General features: G+C 41.3%; 1 protein-coding gene across 1 annotated transcript in view; it reads right to left on the bottom strand.

The window, feature by feature from the left end:
- LOC132973325 (tetraspanin-9-like) overlaps window positions 1–20,317 on the bottom strand; it is a 235,233-nt gene extending 214,916 nt beyond the window's left edge. The window contains exon 1 of the mRNA XM_061036748.1: window positions 19,977–20,317. The gene's annotated coding sequence lies outside the window, so the exon portion shown is untranslated. The remainder of the gene's footprint in view (window positions 1–19,976) is intronic.
- Window positions 20,318–20,576: the final 259 nt, after the last annotated feature.

Raw genomic sequence — 20,576 nt, 5'->3', positions numbered from 1 at the left:
CTAAGAAACTGAAGTATACCTTTGAGGTCTTTCAGAAGATCTTCCTTGAGCAGGAGGATGGGAACAAAAGAATGTCCTCCAAGGTACATGATCTTAAGGTCAGTCTTCATGCCTAAAAGCCACACACACTTCATTGAAGGGTGTGAGTTTGGTTTTATGCTGCACTTTCTCAGGTTACACTGTAAACTATGGCTCTGGTTAACCCAAGCAAATTAACTTGTCACTCATTTTTTTTGAGACCCTGCTTTTGTTTTAGGTTCTAAGTGTATTTAAGAAATCTGACTCTTCGGGAGTGAATTAACAGTAATTTGTTAGGAAAAAAATTGTGTTCATTTTGTTCCATAATGCTTCTTTAGAGGAAAAACAGTTTAAAATGTACTCTTGGCTATCTCATGTCTTGAAGATTTTTTGAACTTATAGTTACATTAATGAATGTTAAATTGAAGGTGCTTGCTCACAGTTGTGTTTAAGCCAGATTTGTTGTATTTTGTGTTACCTCAGAAGTGTAATGGTATTATTTTGAAGGTATTTTTTTGCCAAATTGGATTTATGATGTTCAAACTTTCATGAAATAGTCAGTTTGTTTTTCATTGCTGTTTGTTTCTCAATGTAGACAAAAAAGGAACTTTACATTTTCTAAAAATGTCTAATCTCAGCGCTTTTATTTAACTTGTATTTTGTATTATAGCTTGAGCTAGCTATTTGATTCATGGAACTCACGTTGAGGCTAGAAGGCAGAACTGAACCCATGAATCAAGATTTCTTTACTGTGTTGCCTGTTTCACTTGAAAAATGTTTTCAGAAGATTTAAATGTTTCGTTCTGCTTTGATTGGAGGAAGTTTGGGAACAAGCAGCCATCTTTTTATAAGTGCTGCTCTGATTGGCTGTAGAATATGTGTCCCTAGTCTGATAGGACAAAATCCTGATGGCTTGGAGGCCTTTCCTTTGTTTTTATTGGTAAATACAGACTAATACATCTTTGTCAGTTGGTCTGGTGGTGCCAGGGTAAATGCACAATATTTTTGTTTTCTTGTGTGCTGTTCAGATGTGCACCATGTTCTTTGTATATTCAGAAATAAAGCAAGACGTGGCACAATAAAATGTGATAATATCTGACATGAGAAATGTTTTTTTTCCCGATTGCTGCACTATCCACAACCTAGGAAACACCAGGGTTATGGCTTATTAAGTTTTACTGTCATTATCAGGCTTGCAATTCAGATATATTATAAGGAATACTTGCTTAATAGAAAATGCAACTTTAAAAATAAAACTATCACTTCATGTGAGTAATAAGGAAAATAGTTGATACAATGGCTATTTGTGCTCAATCTCTGTTATAATTTCAATAAATTTTACTTACAGAATTCATTTTAAATATCTAAAAAAGTATATTAATACAAAAAATAGTCACGCTTGATGTACATGATATAATTAAGTTGATTTTACTTAAACATGCCATTAAATAAATTAAGTAATTTATACAAAGACTAGTTTTGTTTAATCTACATAATAAAATCAAGTTGGTTATACTTGAAAATTTCATTTACTACATTGAAAAAATTGAGTAGTTTACACAAAGTTTAGTTTTGCTTAATCTACTTGACAAAATTAAGTTCACTTTACTTGGATTTTATTTTTCATGTAAAAAAATAAGTAAGTAGTTTAAACAAAGAACAATCTTGCTTGATCAACATAAATAAATTATGCAAAAAGTTGCCTTAATTTTTTTAAGTAGATGTAGCAAAATATTTTTATCAGTGTACTCGTCTGGGAAATCTCTCCATTTAGATCTTTCACAGGGTTCAGTCAGGGACTGCGCAAACCTGAATGACTTACTAATGGGGCTTTATTTAGTCGTCTCTGTGAAAAGGACAAAACAGAGCTCACCTTTACTTCACCAAGTGTCCTCACACATAATGAGTGCCTTCACACAGTGTTCTGGTTCCCATCTGTAGCCCTAACTGAGCTTGAAAACTTGTTTCTGTGCGAGCTGAGTATAAGCCAGTCTGTTCTGCATGCATGCTCAGGGTCTATCTGATTTGCAAGTTAAACTAGAACTCTTAACAAGCGTGAATACAAGTGTCAAACAAGCCCCGGAGCAGGGGGTAGAGAGGTCCCGCGTTACCGCCCTCCGGTGGTGTTTGGAGAGAAGGCAAAGAGAGGAGGAGTGAAGAGGTTCATGGGTCAAGCAGGCAGCATCATTTCAACTAATGCACGGCAGTGTGTGGGCCGGGACTGGAAGAACAAGAACCTCCTGTGTGCTCCGAGAGCAAGCCAGCAACCCCGGTACCCATCAGGCCTGTGCAACACTAAAATCATGCAAAGGAATTTTTCATGAATTTATGCAATATGTCTGTAAACCGAATAAACAACCACTTCTCACACAGCAAAGAAATGCAGAAAATCACTGCAAAGTTTGACAGATGTGGGCTTTTACTGGAATAGTTGCAAGTTGGTATTGTATGTCTGTGGACTAAATCAAATTAAGATTATAGATTTTCCTGGGAGTTCCTGAGGCGCCTTTCCCGCATTTCATTCCCCACTCTCTCTCCCGATTTCCCTCTCTATTCACTGTCCAATCAAAATACAAAAGCAAAAATCTCAAAAACAAATCTCTTAACTACTGAAATTCAGGGATTAATCGTGATTAAGCTATCTCTACTTTGGTAATCGTGGCCCCTCCAGTGGGAGTAAAAAACATTTAAATTTGTTGGGTCGTGGGTCGTCTTTCCACTCAACAAGTACAAACTTGAAGTTATCATTGGGAGACTTTTCTGGAAAATTGTAACACTGTAGGTCTGGTCGATCATCTTGTTTTCCTGCAGTTTTTGTTTGTTATTAGTCTTCTATGGATAGAAAGATAAGTAAACATGAGTCATCATATTTTATTTTCAGTGAGAGCAGGAGTAAATTGAGCATTGCCTAAAGATGTCCTAAATGCCCTTGACAAAAAGCTAACATGCTCACGCAGCTTTTAGAGGCTGAAATCTGAATCCACCAACAGGCATTGTGACATGACCAGCCTGGACTTAAATAGGACAATTTCTGTGCAGTATCTGTTTTGTTTTTTTTGTACGTGTACAAAGAATCTCATTTTGTGACCACAATGTGGAGAAAGTGTGTTGGTTATTCAACAACACACTGCTCTGGTTCATTGCCCTCAATCGAAAGGCTTCGATACTTCTCACAATAGCAATCATTCTTGGATTTTAATGCAGTCCTGCAAAATAAAAGAAAATAGATATCCAATTCCACAACATAGCCTGAGAACAACTGAGAAGGCTGCAAAGAGGTATCAACCTCCAGCATCAGCAGCATCACATGTAAACAACTAAAAAGGGATAAAAAACTATTGACTATTGAAAGTAATTACTGACATATTTCTCTAACTTTAAAAGGCATGAAACCAATGCAGGCTCTGCAGTTGTTTAGTTCTTTCCAAACAAAACCAAAGCTTCAAAGCTTAATCTTACAGTACAATAACTTTCAACATGAAGAAGAGTGTCTCTTCCATTTCCATAGGGTGCCCTGGTTACCTGGTTTCTGTACTATGTAGCTATGACAACGGGCCAATCCTGCAGATATTATTCAGAACAGACTGAGACATCACGTTAGGCTGTGTCGTTATCTGTGTCATCGCTGTCTCATGTTTAGCAGCTTTACCGGTTGCAGAAAGTCATCTAATCCGAGTTGTTCCAGATTTGCCTACAAATTTATAAATTAAAGAAAAATGACAACACCAAAAAGTTGTCTCTTTCGTTGTTGATCTCCAAGCAAACTTTTCCAATGTAGCCGTTTTGGCCAGGGCCTATAGTCGTCATGGTAACAGTTGATACACATACACATAATCCTCATGCTAGTTTGCAAACAACGCGCTGCAGACACTAGCAGAGTCATAATTGTGATATATATATAATTGTAATATACCTGAACGTTGTCAGTCGACAACACCTTCACCAACCTCTGCTTGTAAAAAAAAATGCACGCTGTCAGAGAAGGAGGTGCAACAGCACTCTGAGACCCACGGTGGGTGCTACAGCACACCAAACTGCATTCCTTCATATTGCTGCTTTAACACAGAAAGCTGTGAGAACAAATACATTTCTTATTTTTGTGGGATGAGGGTACAATTAGCCCAGCAGCAGCAGAAAAATGTATCCACTAAATGATCTACCTGCTTTTCAAAAACTAATTTCTCTCACTGGACACAGACTGTTTCAAGAACATTATGGTGCCATCTTCAATCTCAATCACACAGCAGAATATTTACAGATTAATCAAACATCAATTAGAGACACTGCATGAGGGCTGGTGCATTCTTGCTCTTTTATTTTTTCTTGTGAAATTTGAGACCTTGGACAAAAAATGTGCAAACCTCCTATTTCCTTTCTTTGCAGTTAATAATCCACAGTGAATATATTCCACTCATCACATAAACCTGTAACGCTTTTAGGAGCTTTTGTGTAAATAATAAAACAACCCAGCAGGAAATTTGAAAACTGCTGTAGTCGTGCTGAAATAACAGGAAACAAATGAAAACAGTCCAAAATTAATCTGAGGGCAAATAATGCGATCCCTAATTCCCCAAAATGTCAAAACACGTCAAATGTAATGACAAGGTGAAAATATCACATCCACACCCAGCCCTGAGTCTCCGACATTAAAAGGTTGAAACGTCTGCTGCTCTTTGGAGCGCCATACTTGTCAGACTGTGTCTCCCGTCTCTGAGGTTAGAAGTGAAGGACGCCTGAACTCAGGAATAACTTTGCCAAAAGTGATCTGCTTTCAGCCCGACCTCCACCGGGGGAAATGAACATGTCACTCATCACACTCTCAGATTCTTTCACTGCGCCGACACAGTTTCTGTCTCTCTTCATCTAAACACATCCAAACATAGCACAATGGGTTGAATTTGACATTGAATAAGGACCATTTTTTTCACGTCTTGCACTCAAACATCTGGTGAAACACAGTTCTATTTTAAGGGGGCAAACAAGGACAAACATGTTCAACAGAGTAAGACATAAAAGATGCACACAGAAGACACGGCTGAGACCCTGCGGCCATCTGAGCGGCTCTTTGAGGCTGTACTGTAAAGATGTACTGAATAAGAACACCATCACGCTCATAGTGATGATTCCAACATGATACTGTTAAGCATGCAATAATTACAGTGTTCACCATCTTCAGGAGTTTTCAGGCAAGGAGAAATTTGCTTGTCACTCGATGCAGAGGCAGATGGGGTTAATTCAGTGCTGCAGAGTGAGTTTGGATGGAGCTGCCCTGCGTCCTTCTGTACATGTTACATCCACCTATTCACACACATAATGATCATACACTGATCAAGTCCCATGCATACTAAATATTAATGGACGAAGCCTGAGTGACGTCAGCTATCTGTTCCTGCAGATGGCTCCAGAGGCTCATCGGCAGCAGCCTCCATGCTGGAAATCCTGTCTCAGCATAACGGTCAAACCTTTTTACGTTTTAAACCTCTTGACGAATGGTTACATCGCGCCCACCTGTCAGTCATGTCAGCTACACTCCTAACTATGGATAACACGTATCGTTCCTAAAATAAAATGGAGCCCTTGACAAAAAAGTCAACCCCCATGCCAGTGATGACAATAACTAATCAGACCTATTTGGTTTTTTTTTGTACCAGGCTGTAAACATGTTAATTTATGCTGTAAAAACAGCTTTTTTTACTAGTCATGTGTATGTGACTTGCGGTGTGGACACTCGACAAACTGCAGGATTTTGCACTTCTGCATTGGCTTCATTTGTCAAGACTGGAGGTTCCCGCTTGATCCCTTTCAATGCAACACACATGGCTTAGCCTTCAAGAGCAATTTGGGGCTCATTGTCATGCCTAAGGATGCTTACTCATGTGGACAGAAGCTTAAGGGGATCGCTAATCTCCTCATTTTAGGGCAGGGATCCCTCACTCAGGACCCTGAACGCTATTGCTAAATCTGACAAACCACCAAGACAATCTACAGCATTGTCCAATCAGAAAGACAGAGTTAACTAGAGTAGACGTCTAAAAACAAAGTAACAGTAAGAAACAACCCGATCAAGGTCACATCTATGGAGCCTTCATGAGAGCGTGATTGCACCGTTCCACTTGTCAGAGGCATCGGACCGGCAAAACATGGCAGAAGCATGTATGATTTCAACACATGTTCAGCTCACTATAACATGACATGAATACAAATCAGAGGGGAATAGAAAAGCTAATGACCCGTGACTGAAGTGTATATTCCACTGATGGTTTAGAGCGACCAGAGGAAAATGCAGCCTGCTGTGATGTGAGGCTCCAGCTGCTTTGAAAATAACTACGTCCAATTTCTTTTAACGTCCATCTGTGATCTTTAAATGTATCATTAAACCGGAACCATCGGCAGCACACAGGAATATTTTCCTCCGTAGGCAGTGTGTTGGGAGGTTTATAAGGGGAAGGGATGGCAAAGGTTTTTTTTTAAACCACAAAGTGGAATTTAGACTGGGTTACATTTCTCCATAACTTTTGTAATACTCAATTGCTGGTTGTGGCTTTTCCATCAAAAGCATCATTAAACTAAAAGTTTTAGTATTTTAAGAGCTTAATTTTAATACTGGAAATTGTGGTTTCTTTACTTTAATATTCCTCCACACACGAATTATGGTGAAAAACATTTTCCCTTGAATTGTAAACGCTGTTATGAATCAGGACCTCAGAAAAGCGGTCTCCCCACAAACAAGCTTCATACGTGCAATGGTTCCCAGACATAAGTTCAGAAACAAGTGGATGAACTCTCTGCTGACCTCTTTCACTGCGGATTAAATGAAGAGCCGGATTTGAAACAGTATGTCCCCAATGAAGTGGCCAAACAGCATCAAAGCTGACGGTATCGGGTTTAAGGAGTTTGATTGTTGGGGGGTGGGGTCCCAATCGGAGAGGCGCTGAGCTCTGCAGGGAATCACAAAGGTGCTTTTGATTAGAGCGCTGGTTTGAGGCAGGCGGAGAGCTGGCCCTGCCTCGCCAATAAGGCTCCCTATTGTACAATTAATCAGAGCTGGAAACAAATTACGCTTTCAGGATGCTTTTCATTGTACCAACAAGTATTTAGGAAATCAGAAAAGACAGGATGGGAAGGGGAGGGGCAGCTCCTGAGGATGTGCCAACAAAGGTGGTAGAATAGGAAATGTGCCAATGTTTTTCTTCTCTTTTGCTTTCTCTCAGGGGACGCTTTTGTTGGTACCACTCAGACTGCCTCTAGCAGCCAGAGCCAAAGATGTTAGACACATTCTGCACTCTCCTAAAAACAGGTTCAGAGCAGGTAAGGTGTGATAATGTGCTCCATTGACTAACCCTTTTTTGGCTAAATGGTAAACTGTATGTCGCACAGCAAAGAGATTCAGTGTGACGTCAACTAAAACGGGCCAGTAAAGAGTCTGTTTGACCATTAAGTAAGCTATGCAAGAGATCTAAAGATATTTTTTATAAATAGTCAACAGCCTCATGAATATTTATATGTTAAAAAATGTGGAAAAAAAGAAAATGGTTTTTGACTTTTGAGAAGATGTGCAAAAGTAAAATCACTGTACATACATTTCATGTAATATGGAGGTAAAGGTCACATATTCTGCAAAATACACTTCACCATGTTTCTCTAACTCTAATATGTGTCAACAAACCCCCCAATGATGAGAAAAGTCCATCCTCTCCGTCTTCTGCCTGCTCCACTTTTCAGAAAATGTGTGCTCAAACAGGCCGTTCGGAGATTTTCCCTTCATGACATCACAAAGGGCAGTAACCCCTCCCCCAGGTGGGTGACACTCCCACAGCTAGGTGTTTGTTCTGCCCTCTGACTCTGCCTTCTAACCGTAAACAATAGGACATGGAGCAAGAAAGCCCTTCCAGAGAGGGGGCGTGGTCAGACACAGCTCATTTACATATTTAAAGGTACAGACACAGAAACAGCCTGTTCTGAGCAGGGCTGAAATAGAGGGGTTTATAGACATGATCAAATACAGGATCAGAGTGGATTTAGAACAAGAAACTTCACACACATGTTTTGAGGAGCTCTGAGACTTGTTTACACTGGTTGAAAAGGAGGAGAATATGTGACCTTTAAACAAATATTTCAATCAGAAATAGATTTTAAAATGAAATGGTTATGCTGTAAGTGTTTATCTGTCTCTGTGTCTCTGTGGAGTGATTGTGCATGCATTTGTGAACAACTGTTAAATACATTATTTTCTTGAATTTCTTTAATGAAAACCTCAAAATAGAGGAAGCCACTTTGTTGCTGATGCACCTCTGCAAAGTGGTCTTTGCAATATTCTAAGTCTTGGCTAAAAAGCAACAAATTTGGTGTCAGCCCTCTCTTCTCATGGTACTCATTGATGTCACCTTCACTCTGTCCTTTTTCCACTGGTCCTCTTTGGTTGCCCTCTTCTGTGGTTTGTCTTTTTCATGGCTCTCTCGAGATAAAAGACCCACAAACTTGATATGCAGCCTACATTTCTGTGCAGACTTTCTGTACAATTACCCTCCTCCAATTCATGTAACACTTTGCCCCACGCCCCCTCAGCAACCACAGACCAATGAAAAACTAATGTTAATAAGTGTTTACGCAACAATTGATCAGTTGTTATTGAACAATAAGATCAGTCCTTGGGATAAGCAGTAAACTTTAAAAGCTCGATGACGCTCTAACCTTAACCGGCCCATTTCAGCAGACTTCACCCGTATAAAAAATACACACAAGGACTTTCAATCCTTTGCACTCATGGCGTGTTGACTGACCATGAAGCTGCCCTGAAGTGTGGAGGGGGTGTAATTTCAGTGTTGTGAATTGCTAGTTTGACAAAGTCTGGGTGGCTGTCTATGGGTGGTCATACAGGTAGGTCCTCTATGCACAACCTCTGATTTGAGAAGTTTAATCAAACATGTTTTTTCTTTAGTTCTGTGAAGTTGTGCACACCAATATTGCTGTTTATATCGCAGCCTCATATAAAATATTTTAGAAAACAGAAAACAAGACCTGAGCAGCCTCATCAGTATGGACAGTGGAGCTTAAAAAGAGAGCAGCCAGACAAGGAGAGGCTCAGGCTGCCTTCTCTGGGCTCTGCTCCATATGGAGGTCTCTACAACCTTAAAACTGGGGATGGGAGCAATAACTCAAGTACTTAATTCAACATGCAAGAAGTGCAAACACGAGTATTCACATCATTACTATAGTAATGTTTTGAAGGGGTGTTAGCACTACCTACATCAGGTCAGCTGTGACCCAGAAAAGTGATGTCAGGAGGTACTTTGACAAAAATAAGACAATGATAACGTGCAGTGAAAGATTTGTGACTTTTAACTTGCTTATCATAAATATTAGTTTGATGTTTAACCACACAAGCTTAAATCACCAGTGGAGACGGACAACAGACAGTCTCACATCACATCATTAGCTAGCCCTGTTAGCACACGAGGATTTGATGATACCAGAGCGGAGAAGATCAGACTGCTATTAATGAAAATGTTGACTGGAGATATGCTTCAATAAAGTTTATGGAAGGAGAAGAAGCTATATAAGGAAGGAAAAGATGAACGAGGAAAGAGCAGCAGGATTGAGGACTGATTTGCAACATGTCAACAAAGTGTCCGTTACTGCAGACTCGTGGACAGCTCTCACCGTGGACTCATATGTTACCATCACTTGATATTTAACTCAGAACTGGGATTTGAAGACCGCTGTCCTACAGACACACAGTACTGATAGGGGACCACCAGGAGGTCTGACATATTATTCTACTGTCCAAAAAAATAAATGTGCAAGTATTTGATTCCTTGTTCACAAGACAATGAGAGTACTCAAATATAGAAACAAATTCAAAGGCCCATCCCCGCTGAAGCTGCTCTTATACAACAGTAAAGTCAAGTCTGTTCTGCTTTACGGTGCAGAGACTTGGAGACGGGTCAAAACTGAGATGAGGAGCAGGAACAGATGCCTCAAAGAAATCTGCAAAATCTTCTGTCCTCACAAAATATCCAACCCTAAACTCTACAAGAAACCAGGAACATAATCAAGAAAATCAAATGAGCTGGTCAAATTTTGAGATGACTCGATCATGTGTTCTGAATATAACAAAACCGGATTACAAGAACTGCCACCACCATGCCAAAGGAAACCTGAGAGGCCCAAAACCACCCAGCATAAACCTGTGACACATGCTGCTCATGACGGAGTGCGATGAAGCTCACTGAAGCCTTTTGTCCCAGGGGGGGTGAAGAGAAAGCAGGAAATCAGTAAGTGGGACCAGAAACAGCTCATGATGAAGTTTAAACAGCTTTAAGATCAGCGGGACAACGTTTAGGTTTTCTCTCCAGTTTAGACGTTTTCTTCACACAGATTCTTATTCAAACAATTTCACTGTTTCCTGCAAAAGGTGATGACAGCCAAGTCTTCAAAACTATTGCCCCTGCAGCATGATAAAAGCATTCTGTCAACAATAAAAAGGGAGCCGTTTAGTTTGAATTATAAACATGATACAATGCAGATGTACGTGTAGAAAGTTTCTGCTTGGACCAGAAATGGACTTAGGTCAGCTTTTGACGTGCCGGTCTTTAATTTCCATTTCAAACAGTCTGTTGTTTACAGAAGAGAACTGCCTGGAAGAGCGTTAGAGGAGTCATCGGATTGGCAATGGTTGATGCCAGCCGGCGCCACATCTAATGAAAGGAGTAATCCTTCCAAAACCAACCTTTCACAACTGGGGCGGGAACGATTCTGGGCACAAAACGTAGAATACAGTTAAAAAACGGTCTTCAAATACACTTCAGCTGTTGACTAGACAAGTGAGTCTGTAAAAAACATACAACTACAGAGGTAGTCGTAAATAACAGATCAAAAGTTGTTAATGAAAAATGTTAGAGCTGCAGATTGTTGTTTGATCATGAAGTTAAATAATAAGTGAAGTTCATCATCCTTTGCATTCTGTTAGAAAGACAATACAAGCGATAACAACCACTCGCCCCTCGGTTTGTCAGATATGAGAGCAGTTATCAGGTCAACAGGTGTTGCAGTGATGGAAGCGGGCAAGAGAAGTGGTTCAGATAGAAGTGATTGTACCAGACCTAAAAAGCCTCTGCATGTTTCTAATAAGCTCCACGAGCAGAAACATGCTCAAACTAGGATCAATATTGGAGATGCTTTTTGAAAAATGGAGAGAGGTTAGAACACAGAAAGGTTTACAGACTGATGCAGAGCTGGATAAACACTGAAGCTTCAGTGTCCTCAACATGGCAACCTGAGTGAGCATCAACTCTAGGGTAAGGTTGGATTCAATCACATACTCCACATCTTGACGCATGCACTGGCATCCTGAAATACAGTAGAGGTGATTCAGTTTTTCGGCTTTTTGAACAGCATGAAGATGTCCAGCAAGCAGAAAGAGTGACCTTATCGTGGTCAAACTAGGATGAATATCCTTCTGCTCTTTCATTGCCAGCTCTGACCTGCACCAGTACTGCACCTGTAATGAGCACCACCACCACCCCAGCATCCACCTGTAGACTCAAACTGGGCTGTTTAAGATGCCATCACTCCTTATATTTATGCATTTAAATAAAAGCTGCAAGGAGTGATGATGTCAAGGCCCAGTGTTAAAAACAAACTTAGTTGTCTGACTGAACTGCTGTCCACCTACATGTGCCTGGCTATTGACTGGATCCATAATGAGCAGGTAAAAGTCTCTGTTTTAGAGGAACTGCATATTGCATGTTTGCATGAAGACTGAGACGGTGTGGTTTTCAAAAGTTTGAGTTTACAGGCATCAAAAACACTGTTGGCGTGTAGCCAGAACTCGACAAGAGGTTATCGTTTCCGGCTGAAATTGTAGTGGTGTAGACACAGGGCCTTGAGGATACCTGTTCTGTCAGAAAAATATCAGAAGAATCTCAAAAAACAACAGCGGTCATCCAGTGTAATATATCCTACATGGCCTAAAGTCAGGATTGATAACAGCTGAGACTCGTTTCCCGGAGCATGACATCACTATTACAAATTAAACAGCCACATTTAATACAGCGCAGTTTAACAGTTATAATGCTGAAAGCTCAGCCATTATGTGTACAGTATGATCAAAGTGCTGTTTAAAGTCACTGGAGCCATCTCTCTCTCATAATGGTCTAACTGGTCTGAAACAGGATAACGAGGTCCGCACAGTCCTGAACCAGCTGGAGGATTTTTTTATTGGGCCACAGCGTCTCATCAACTGTATGGCCGGTTAAATGAAACAGAACTCCTTCCAAATGTAAAGTAACCAATGACAAATAAAATCAACACCGTCCTATCACACATGATGTACGGCCGCAGTAACGTGAGCTGTTCTCTTCAAAAGGAGGAACCCGACACTGCAGCTCTCAGCTCAGCTGTGTGACAGCCGCACGATGACTTACGACGCTGGCTTCCACTGAAATCCATTCATGGCTACGGACATGCACCATATCTTGTGTGATTCGACAAGAAAAAACAAATGTCATGGATTATAAAAGATGGAGAAGTGAAACGTTGGAGGAGAGATCGGGATCCAGTTTGTGTTTCACAACATCTGCAGGTCCTATCCAGATGAGTTAAGGAAGGATTGTAATACCTACACATGCAACTTTCTTTTAGGGTAAAAACTCAAACGACCCAGAATCTGATTCCAGACAGGAACGCCCACTCTGCTTTTAAAAACCAAAGACAAAAACAGCCACTCACAGTTTCTAATGGATACCATACTGATACCATTTCTTGCTTTCCAACACCAATATCTTTATTTTCTATAAGCATACTGATCTGATATCAGAGCCAGATTTCTGTGGATTATTTGTCCACTGTTAAAAACCTCTGGAGCAGAGAAATGAAGCTAAAGCCTGGCCCACACTCAAAGATTTTTAAAATCCTAACAGATGTTGAAAATGTGAAAAGACCCCTCACATGACAGCAAGTAATGACATATTAAACTGTTTTGTTCCTATAGTGAGAGCAGAGCAATGCTATGTCCAACAACAGCACACACCACACACGAACAGTGTCCGGACTCTGAATCTCCTGTGGGTCGCTTTGCTTTAGTCAACAAACTAGGCGGACGACAAGAGGGAAGAACTGGTGAACCCTTCTGGACTTTTTAATTAAAAAACAGAAAACTCTGGATGAAGTGGAGGAGACGGTGTAAACATGGATCGCGTTACAGCGCGAGTTGGAGGTGATTTATAATTAATTAGCTGAACTGACCCAGATGACCTGCCCCGGAGCTCCACAACGATGCTTGATTTGGTTGGGCTACTGGTGGACGGCGATCGCTCCCCCTGACTGTAAGTAGCATAGCTGCTTTATTCTTCATTTTTCTGTATTTACCTAAATTGTTATAGCTATCATTGTTGTTGTCATAATCATCAGAATCTGTCCTTTTTGTTTTTCTCCCCACCTCATGTCACGCACACAGAACTGCAACTCTCGGGGCACCGGCAGCTGAGTGGATAGGATGTGTGCACCATGTATCGGATTTAAAGTTGTCCGTTTTCCTCCTTTCTAGATCCTCGCTTGGGTTGTGCTTACTCTCATATGAACGTCGCTTTGGATAAAAGTGTCTGCTAAATGAATTGTAGAATTGTAGAATGTACAGAGGCTGTAGACCTCGAAGCAGACAGCCCGGGTTCAAATCAGACCTGTGGCTCCTTTCCTGCATGTCATTTCCCCAATCTCTCTCTCTCTCTATCCAACTCCATCCACAAACGTCTCTGCAATAACAGCATAAAGAGCCCAGAAGGATTGCAACTCTGGACAAGCTGCCCCATGTGTCTTGAAATGTTTGTTTTTTGGCGGATGCTTTATGCTAAGTGTTGTCGTTTCTGTGTTTGTCTTTTTTTCTTGTCGTTTGTCTCAGCTGACCTCAGGGTTCCCCCCTCACAACAGGAGATGTGATTGTAAAAATGCAAAATGACTCACGTTGTGACGTTCTGTTGCACAGATTGGATCACTATTAACACACCTCATACCACAGGAACCTCTGACGAGGTCATCTTTAGAACCATCCACAAATGGTGACTTTGCTAACATTTATTGTAAAAAGGGAGAAATCGGCCTGATTATCTTTTGTAGTGAACCACCCTTAAGCTAACATTAGCTGCACGGTAGCAGCACCTCTGGGTGTCCTGTGACAGCAATGGAGTCACTCTGCTTTTTAACATGACAATGTTTTTCTAGTGCAGCTCTGAGCTAACACTGCAGTGTTGGGTTTTAGTTATCTAGGTTTATTTATGGAACAAATAAAGTGAAATGTGTCACTGTTAAATGCTGTGTCAGTCTAGGTAACTTTGAAACATATCAAACATATATTAGACATGTGCTTTACACCTTCCATCTGAGAGATCAGATTTAAAAAAAGATGAATTCCCACACAGCAGCCGACCAGCTCAGACAAAAGCTCCTGACACAGTGTATAGTTACTCAGGCTGTCAGGAGAGGAAGCCCGGCCAGCTAAAGTCAACAAGACTGATGTTACAAATCCCGCTCTGTGCCAACACTAAACTGCACAATGTGAGAGCAGACTGCAGCAGCACTGACTTCCACGTAGGGTTGTCACAATGCCAGAATTTTAAACTTTGATTTGATACAAGTAAACCTAAAGCGATACCGATACCTGTTTCAGGATAGGAGTCCTTGACCCCTAACGAAGTTGCAGGAAAACTTGTGACACTCTCTGAAGTTCACAACAATGTTTTGGTACCAGGATGTTGCCACTTTTTTTCTGCAACTTACAAAGTGCTCTGTTACTTTCTCTATTGTATTATTAAAAGATTTATAGTTCTTTAAATTCTAAATATAATGTTTCTTTTCAATACCATCAATCAAAAAATGGTGGCGATTGTATCATTTCAAGACTCGTGGTATTTAAAAACTTTCAGATAAACTCCTGCACACTGTCAAACTTGCAAATTTATAGGCAACGTTTAGGATCTAGACCTTCTTTAGGCAAATAGTTTTTTTTATTTTTAACAAGCAGGACATCTTAAATAAGAAGTGCTACAAGCCTGCAAGCAGTCATCATCATGATGTCAGCTCTGAATCAGCATAATAACACACAAACATCAGCTCACATGTTTATCTTGTGCATTTTTGGATTCTATATGGGGCCATAGTATTTGTGGGGATGTAATTGTGATGTAAAAGGATGGAACAATACTGTTTTCTAAGTTCACTATTTTTGACTTTCAATCAACTCAAACCTTTCTGAATTTCTGTTTGGATTATAATTACATTTTTGGGACCCTTGACCCTTTGTCCCCTGACTTTAAAGGAGCAATATGTAACTCTGACACCTAGAGTTTAAAACAGGTACTGCAGTCCAAATTCTAAACATTGTAGAGAGCTGTCTCCCCCTGCCCCCTCCTCTCTAGAGTTGATGCTCACACAGGTTGCCATGTGGTGAACACTGTAGCTTCAGTGTTTATCCAGCTCTTCATCGGTCTGTAAACCTTTCTGTGTTCTAACCTCTCTCCATTTTTCAAAAGCATCTCCAATATTGATCCTAGTTTGAGCACATTTCTGCTCATGGAGCTTATTAGCATGCAGAGGCTTTTTAGGTCAGGTACAATCACTTCTATCTGAACCACTTCTCTTGCCCGCTTCCATCGCTGCAACACCTGTTGATCTGATAACTGCTCTCATATCTGGCAAACTGAGGGGTGTCCAAAACGGCCGTGTGGGGATGTCTTAAAACCGCCAACCTTCTCTGGTCCAAACAAATCCAGAGCATTCAGGAGCAGAATCTAAAGTTAGAAGGAGGACATACTGACTGCTGCATTGTTGTCAGAGAAGCCAGCACTTCAACACAGCATGTTTCCTTAATGTCTAGATATCTTATATACTGCTGATTTAAGAATGACAGACTGACATGTTCTTTAGAATTGCCTCTCAGGCTTTCAGTAGTTTTTTGGTCTGTTTGTTCTCAATCAGAAGGCTGATGGGTTTTTTTAATTAATTTGCTGATTTCGTCCATTACTGCATGCAGGCTTGTAGCCACTTCCTATTTAAGATGTCAGATGAAGGTCAAGTAGGGAAAGGTATAAATTATGTTGGCATGTTAGAAAGTGTGCAGGAGTGTACTTTCATGGACACATTACTCTCCTGCGCACCTGTCTTAGATGTATGATGGATTTTTCTATTTTAAAACGTGACAAAAAGCATCAAAGGTTTCACACTTTCATGTGGGCATTCACTGCAAGGACAACACATAGGCAGGGCATGTGCGCTAACATACACACTTTCTGTACGATAAAACAACAATATTCAAATGTTTCATTGCTCTGATAGAGCTTCACAGTTTTGACTGTCCACAACGAGACATCTGGAAATGATACTCTCAAATAAAAAGCTTGAAACGGTGCAGGCTGTAAGGAATGGGAAACAGAAAATGAATGAATATGAAACATGGCATGTCTCCTCCTGCAGGTCAGAGGCAGGAATTCAGTTTTGGAAAGAAAAACTTGTTGAACCTTCGGCCTGAGCGGGGGGGACGCTGGCTCGGAAATAGACTCGACTGTAAACACCCGGCTGTCAGTCACTCAGGGAGGTCAAAATATAGGCTTAGAATGCGCTACTCATAGTGTATATAAACAGCCTGGAGTTCGATATCTGATCTGCATCACATGAATGCACAGCTTGAGGAGGGCACACTGGCATGCGTGCCTGAATGGAGGACTCCAGCACAGGCGTCTCGGACACAAGATGCAGAGTCACAGTGAGTCATGGCAGCCTCTGGTCAGCAGCACAGAAGCAGCGATATCTCACACAGACAAAGACAGAGCTGCACCGCCTCGCTCTTCCTGTTGCTGATTGGCCCTGAGGGGGGGTGATTTAAGTGACGGAGAGGGCAGACAAGAGAGAAATAAATGTTGATATAGCAGCACAGCTCTCTCATTGTGAGGCCCCAATGGAGTGAGATCAGCCCAGCACAGACCGTCCTGCCCCCCACTCGTCACACAGAATAGGAACTTTCATGAAGGGGGCAGAATGGAGAGCAGTGCTGTGTGTGTGTGTGTGTGTGTGTGTGTGTGTGTGTGTGTGTGGCAGTGAATGGCGAGGAAGTAAACACAGTCGGAGGCTAACATTGCTGCTTTTGTTTACCACAGCAGAGAATCAGCCAGCGGGTCCCAGAGGAAAACCTCCTGACAAAGGTCATGATTGTTACTGATTCTGGAGAATCAGAGAGAAAGTTTGCAGTGGAAAGCAGCGATTGATGTCAGAGAGTGGCTGTGACTTGGTTTCAGTGAGCAAACCGAGGCCTCAACACTTTGTTTTTTCCTCCTTGAGAGGAGCTGGTGGGTGGAGGGTGTGGTAAGCAGATATGACTGGAAAACAAAGCCAACACTTAAGTATGTAACCCTCTGTTGGCCTTTGTTTGTAATAAAATCAGAGCGTGGAACATGTTTATGGTTAGAGAAAAACGACCCTCTAAAGTCGGTTGAATGATTCACCAGAAGTGCAAAAAAAATGAAGACCAGAATGCATATATCCTCGCAGCAGTCGAGGGTCATGAGGGGAGTTGGGAGCACTGACCCCATGCCATGAGAGGAGCAGGAATGTAGGGCGCGAGACCTCTTTTCCCTCTGATACACCAGAATAGACCTGATCCCCAGACAACACACGGCACATGAGGTCAAACAGAGCTGCTGTTTTCATACGGTCCCACCTGAGTTCTACGAGAAACCAAAGGAGGTATAATTCTTTCAATACGTGTTCACCGTGAAATCCACGTTTCCCCCTGAGGGAGCGAGAGACTTTCGATCTTCGCTTCAGCATGTGATGACTGATGGACGGTCATAGTTTCTACCTGATGACAGAAACAGTTCATGAAGGATAATAAACTTCAACCAAAGATGTTCAGCAAGCTGCAAAAAAAAAGGGCTGCACGCAGAGACGTCCCCCATGTCTGGAAAATCCATTACTGGGTGGGATGCACCACAAAACGTCACTCACTTCTCACTTTGAGTCACCGCTCTGTTTTACAGGAGCTCTTAAACACAGAGGCCGGCTCAGAGGAAATTAAAATCAGGAGCACCGGCAGCACCGAGGCCTGCGTGGAAAAGTTTCCCCGCTCGGTGATTGTCAGCCTCCTCAGGTGATGCCGGGTCACAAACAAACACAATCACAGTGATTATAGGCTCATCAGCTGTAGTGCGGGGCTGAGAGCAGTGACAATCAGTCGGGGGGGCTGAAGTGATGATGAGGAGCGTATTGTTGCTCATATGAATCAGAGCAGCGTCTCATTCAGCTGTCGCCTCTAGAAGGACTCAGAAATGATGCTGTAATTCTTTACATTCCTGCAGGCTTACATGATCCGCTTTTAAAGACAACTCATACCAGTGAATGTGCCAGCAGAGACACCAGGAAGTGTCATGTCCATAGCTCTACACATAAAGTGTAGCTTTATTTTCTGCAGAGCCCCTGAAGTCACAGCAGAGAGAACAGAATATTATCATGTGCCCACTAGTTATTATCTCCTGAGGACAGGTTATTCACACAATATAACTAAAGTTATTGTAATGTAGTGGTTAGTGCACACCCCATGTGAGTCTGCTCTGATACTGACTTACTGAACAGGTGTAACACCTTTCATTGTTCATCATGTTCAGAGTTATCACCAGCACAAACTTAAACACCTCTATACAAAAAAAAAGGAACTGATAGACAGCCTAGCAGTAAGGTCCCACCCCATGTACGGAGGCTGTAGTCCTCCAAGCAGGCAGCCCTCTCTCTCTCTCCCTCTCTCCAATTTCTGACTCTTTCCACTGTCCTCTCTCTAAATAAAGGCATAAAAAGCCCCAAAATACACCCTTAAAAATCTATAAATATACTGTGCACACAAGTTAGATGATATCGTGTGCATATTCTATAATTATTTGCCTGCACAAGATAATATCAAGCACACGATATAAAGTGAATATTTTGGGTTCACACTTTATAATCTTGTGAAAAGAAGTTATCTTGAGCACACATTATATTTATCTCATGCGTGTAATATCAGAACTTGTTCCCACAAAACATGTGAACAAGACAACTGGTTTCCACAATAATTATCTAATGTGCACGAGGTCACTTCTTTCCAGAATTTAAATATCGTGACAAAGACGATGGCGGCTCAAAACCAGGGGCGATCGAGCTTTTCAGGAGCTGGAACAGTCCCCCCCCCCCTATCTGAATGTTTTAAATCCATGCAGAAGACTTGTCTCTTCTTTTTGGCTTTCCCTTTAGGACTACTTTATGTTCATTTATCATGTTTTAACCCAATATAATTCTTTATTTTAATATCTCTTTTTACCTTTAGTCAGCATTGGTTGTTTTTAACGTGGTATCTATATAGCCTACATAAAGTTGACTTGACTTGTGCGCACTAAGATAATATAAAACATACTTTTTAAGGCCTTCCGGGGCTTCACATGATCAGAACATAAAGAATAAAAAAGTGATCTGATTATTTGTATGAGGTTAAAGTTTGTCTCTATTCAAAGCTTCTTGACATGTGACGAGCTCATGGTTCCCTGCCAAAAATAAACAGCCTGAAATAGTAGTAATGGAAGAATCAAAGCCCTTAAAGGGATCTATTAAGGATATGAAAACCACTCAAAGTCACTTCTTCAGATCACCATTTAACAACTTTAATGAAGTCACATCATTAGAAAAGTGAAGAACACATCAAACTGGCTGCTATACTGTTCATCATCCAGCCATTATAAGGGCATTATGAAGGTGTTTCATTTCAATGTGTTTAATTATGTAGATGTAGAAAGCTGCAGATGGGGATCTTAAAAGCTCACATCCTATAAGCAACATGTTACCGCTGAACACATGGAGTAAAGTTGGGCGCGTAGCAGGCTGCTATGTCATCACGTTACGCGAGAAAAGATCCAACATCGCTGTCAAAACAAGACAAAACTGTCTCTTACCTTTTTTCAACTCTTCTGAGGTGACTTTCCTGAGCACGAGCTGTAACCTGTCGCACGGCAGGGACAGCACAGAGAGAGAGAGAGAGAGAGAGAGAGAGAGAGAGAGAGAGAGAGAGAGAGAAATCACCGCAACACAACTTCAACACAGAGCCGCTCCAGCGCAAACTTTCCAGCCGGACCTTTTCACTCCTAAATTCCGCTTAAGTTCTGCAAAACCAAAAGTTTCTGATGTCGCTCCCTTTTCCCAAGAACTTAGACCTTCTCTCCTCTCTGGCAACTTTTAATGCCCGCTGTGAGTCTCTGTTTGATGATGAATCGGGAGTAGAGTTTGCTGGTTGGTCAAGAAGGAAATGATGTTTTAGGAAGAACTAAAAAAAAAGGGGGGGGGGGGCTCTTACTGACAGGCGCGTCACAGTCCGGATCTTCATGAGAGAATCACAGAGAGCCCGGAGAAACTGAAACCTCTACGACGGAGGATTGGAGCCACGTTAATTATCTTTTTTTCTTAATTTACGAGAAGAAAGTCGTAAATATACGAGATTAAACTCGTAAATTTACGAGAAGAAAGTCGTAAATATACGAGATTAAACTCGTAAATTT

The sequence above is a fragment of the Labrus mixtus genome, chromosome 4 (assembly GCF_963584025.1).
Source record: "Labrus mixtus chromosome 4, fLabMix1.1, whole genome shotgun sequence".
In the NCBI taxonomy this organism is placed as follows: Eukaryota; Metazoa; Chordata; class Actinopteri; order Labriformes; family Labridae; genus Labrus; species Labrus mixtus.
Note: the sequence above shows the minus strand (reverse complement) of the source record. Positions and strands in the feature narration are given on the sequence as shown.